Below are 4,449 nucleotides of genomic sequence, written 5' to 3'. Positions count from 1 at the left end.
CATTCTTGTAGCCCGTCTTTGGACCCGTTCAATTTTGTCAATATCTTTTTGTAGGTGAGGTCTCCAGAACTGAACACAGTACTGTATTCCAAATGTGGTCTCACTATATAAGGGGATCACAATCTCCCCCTTCCTGCTTGTTATACCTCTAGCTATGCAGCCAAGCATCCTACATGCTTTTCCTACTGCCCAACCACACTGCTCACCCATTTTGAGACTGTCAGAAATCACTACCCCTAAATCCTTCTCTTCTGAAGTTTTTGCTAGCACAGAACTGCCAATGCAATACTCAGATTGAGGATTCCTTTTCCCCAAGTGCATTATTTTACACTTGGAAACATTAACACTATTGATGTTTTCAGCCACCAGCCTTCAAATCTTTTCCTGAGAAAACCTATGGGGCATTGCCAAGAAAAAGACGAGAGACACGAGATGGAACTATGCAGAAGAGCTGAAGGTCGCTATTGAAGCATCCTGGTCTTCCACAGCACTTCAGCAGTGCCACAGGCTGATAGCTTCTATGCCATGCCGCATTGAGGCAGTAATTGCTGCAAAAGGGGCCCAAACCAAGTACTGAATACATATGCATGCTTATACTTCTCAGAGGTCTGATATTGTTCTGTATACAATCTTTGTTTTAATAATCGCATGTAATATTCTAATTTTCTGAGATGGTGGATTTGGGGTTTTCATGACCTGTACCCATAATCATCACAATTTTAACAAATCACAGCTTGATCTATCTTACCTTGCATGTAATGAGTCTCTCTCATATATTACATTTCACCTTTCAAGTTGCATTATGTCAAAAAGTGCGACTGGTCTATGTTTAGAAAATTGTTGCATGAAATGATTGCAATTGTTCTGTCCCTTCACTGCACCTCTAGCAATATAATAGAAAGAAGGGTGGATTAAGAGAGAAAAAGATTTTATACTGTGTGTGTACAGTCAAAAAGTAATGCCATTTTATTTATTTCAGGTGAGGTTTTTGATAAAAATATCTGAAATTTTTCCCAATTATAAATTACTGTATTATATTTTTTATGTTCTGAAATGTTTTGTTTCTTACTTTTCAGATTTGTAGACTTGCAAGGAAAATTCAAAATAGCTGCTCCCTTAGAGTTATGTCAAAAGCAAAGAGCAGTGATTGAACTCCTTGTTGCTGAGGGAGAAACCCCTATGAACATTCACAAACAATGACAAAATATGTTTGAGGACAATACTTTAGATTATAGCCATGTATGCAGGTTTGAGAAAGAGGGTTTGAGAGGCAAGCATTATTCCAGTGAGAAGGAAGTGAAAACCGGTGAAGAAGTGGCTCAAAGAACAGTCAACAAAATTTTATGAGGCAGGGATACATGCTCTCATTCGAAGGTGGAACATTGCTTTGAGAGAAACAGTGACTATGTTTATTTATTTATTATTAGAGTTGAAAGGGACCATCAGGTCATCAAGTCCAATCCCCTGCCTGAGCAGGAAATCCTATAGCACTCCAGCCAAATGGCTGTCCAATCTCCTCTTGAAAATGTCCAGAGTTGGGGAGTTCACAACCTCCGCAGGCAGACCATTCCACTGGTTGATCGCTCTGACTGTCAGGAAGTTCTTCCTTATTTCCAGGTTGAATCTCTCCTTGGTCAGCTTCCAACTGTTGTTCCTCGTCTGGCCCTCTGGTGCCCTGGAAAATAGAGTGACTCCCTCCTCTCTGTGTCAACCCCTCAAATACCTGTATACTGCTATCATGTCCTCTCAGGCCCTCCTTTTCTCTAGGCTATCCATGCCCAGTTCCCGCAATCTCTCCTCATAAGTCTTGGTTTCTAATCCCTTAATCATTTTGGTTGCTCTTTTCTGCACCTTCTGCAGAGTTTCAATGTCTCAATGTTGAGAAGTAGGGATGTGATCAGTGAAGGCCTGCTACCGGAACAATAAGGTGCTACATTCCAGTAGCAATTTTGGAGATGTTTGCACAGCTGCATACCTCCAGCTTGCGCACCTATGCCCCTGTGTGAGATTTGGATGCTGCATATGCGCAGCAAGAGAAATATTGTGTGAAGATGCTCGTGTGAGTGAGATTTCAGTGATTTTCGGCAATTTTTTGCTCCTTTGCGCAGAAGCAAAAATATCGGCAAAAATTTGCTGAATTCTCACTCATGTGCTTGTCTTTGCACAAGATTTTGTTTGCTGTTCATGGCAAGCCTTAGAAGGCACACTGGTAGTGCTGAAGATGACAGGCCTTCTCTGGATGTGATAGAGAGAGGACCAGCTTCATTTTGATGTTCCTGTGTTGGTAATTATACCTGTCGTAAATAAAATGGCATTCGTTTTTGACTCACCCTCATGTATTTATTTGTATGTATGTTTTCTGTCGAATTTTCATTTTCATTATCTTTATTTTCATTCCCTTCATTTTAATTATCAGCAAAAAATATATTACACACACACATACACATACAATCTCTATATACACACATTGCATACATACATGCATACATACTCTCTCTATATATATGAATGTATATATATGTGTATACATGTATGTATATCTATGTACGTATATCTGTAAATGTGTGTACAGTGATCCCCCGGGTATCGCGATCCCGATCATTGCGAACGGCTATATGGCGATTTTTCAACCCGGAAGTAAAAACACCATCTGCGCATGCGCAGATGGTGTTTTTACTTCCGCACCGCTACTTCGCGAAAAACAGATCATTGCGAGGGGTCCTGGAACGGAACCCTCGCAATAATCGGGGGACCACTGTATATGTATATATGTGTGAGTCTGTTTGTATATACATGCATATTATAGGCAGGCCGGCCAGGTTCCAATCCCGGTAAGGGTATGGCTAGCTGATGAGATCTAAATAGCTTGAAATAAATTTATACTAGGCTCCCTTCAATTTCATTATCAGCAAAAATATGTTTTCCGCACATACATACACACAGTTTTAAAAGCTATTGCTGCTGTTCTTTGCTAAAAAGGGGCATACAGTTTAAACACTCCCTTCTGCACTAAGTCCACTAATCCTGCAGTGTCATAGAGAAATTTAGATAAGCAAAAATCAGCACATTCCCCTCCAGAAAAACTGAGTAGTGCATCTACTAAAGTTCCAATCCTAAACATGCTTAGTGAAGTGTAGGTCCCATTTATTCTGAGGGAATAGGGACTTAACTTTCAGCAAAAAAGCTTTTGACTGTGGCATGAGACAAACCAGTTGTATGCACAGCATTTCTCAGAAATATATATGAAACAATAGACACTTCTGAGCAAAATGTTTTTAAAATTAAATTGCCCAGCACAGAAGACAATTTTGGTGTGTGTGTGTGTGTGTGTGTGTGTGTGTGTATCTTCTGTTTATTTCTGGCACTGGATGCTATTTTTTTTTAATTCTGTGCTACATTTCTTTGGTCAGGCTCAATTGAAGCAGTATCCATATAATCCAGCGTGTCTCTGTGTTGGGAACTTGGGAGAGAGATAACTGTCTGTAGCTTAATTGAGGCAAAAGTGAGATAATGTTTCTGTCTTGGAGGAAACTGTGAGAAGAGGAAGAAAGGCAAATCCATACTGGCAGTGCAGATAGAGCAAAATGCACAAAGCCTTGAAATGGATGATTCATATTCTTAGCAGTAGGGGGTGTTCATGTTATTATCCTTCCAGACTGCCTCTCGCAGGGCATTCCTTCACAGAGCATTTATTTCTTGGCAGCAGAGTAATGTATTTCAAGCCATGCCAAAGAAATGCACGCCCTCACTGTGAAATCCTGTAACACTTCCTGATATGCGCTCTCTTAAGACTGTATTATCAGAAGGGGGGAGAGAAAGAGTTTGAAAACTCATTTCACTGCATTTTTGTTCACCAGGAAAGGTCAAAGAATGTGAAGCAAGAAGAATAGTTTTGTCTAGCATGCTTCGTTTAGTCTGTGAATTAAGTTATGACTTATGTTTTCAGTTTTACCATATAATTGGTTGTTCTGCAAAATTTAAAATGAATTTATTTCTCTTAATTAAAACAATACTTTTCTCTTTTGCAAGGAAATCATATTACTATGTGCATTGTGATTTTTCTGTCTCTTCCCCTCTTACAGCCCTCCCCAAAAAGCATTTTCTTTTGTTTTGACTTTTTAATATACCAATAATAGAACTGGATGGGGGCATTTAATTATTGACTAGTCAAAAAACCAAACACTTTGTAGTTCAGTTGTAAGCTACTCGGCAATTTATTAAGATGTCCAAATATATGTTACTCACATTTTATTTCTTCAGTGTATTGGGCTCTTGGTAAAAATATAAATAAAAGCTTAGGTGTTTTCTTTTTGTTTTTTTAAAAAAGAGGAATATATTAAATTTGGGTTGAGCTTTGACTTTTATCATAAGTTCAGAAGTGAGGTAGGTATAGAGCTCTCCTGCCTGATGCTCATTTTGAAAATTGGATATTTTTCCTTCTGGCCCTCT

The sequence above is a fragment of the Erythrolamprus reginae genome, chromosome 3 (assembly GCF_031021105.1).
Source record: "Erythrolamprus reginae isolate rEryReg1 chromosome 3, rEryReg1.hap1, whole genome shotgun sequence".
Classification (NCBI taxonomy): Eukaryota; Metazoa; Chordata; class Lepidosauria; order Squamata; family Dipsadidae; genus Erythrolamprus; species Erythrolamprus reginae.
The sequence above is the reverse complement of the archived record's forward strand: the minus strand, read 5'-3'. Positions refer to the sequence as shown.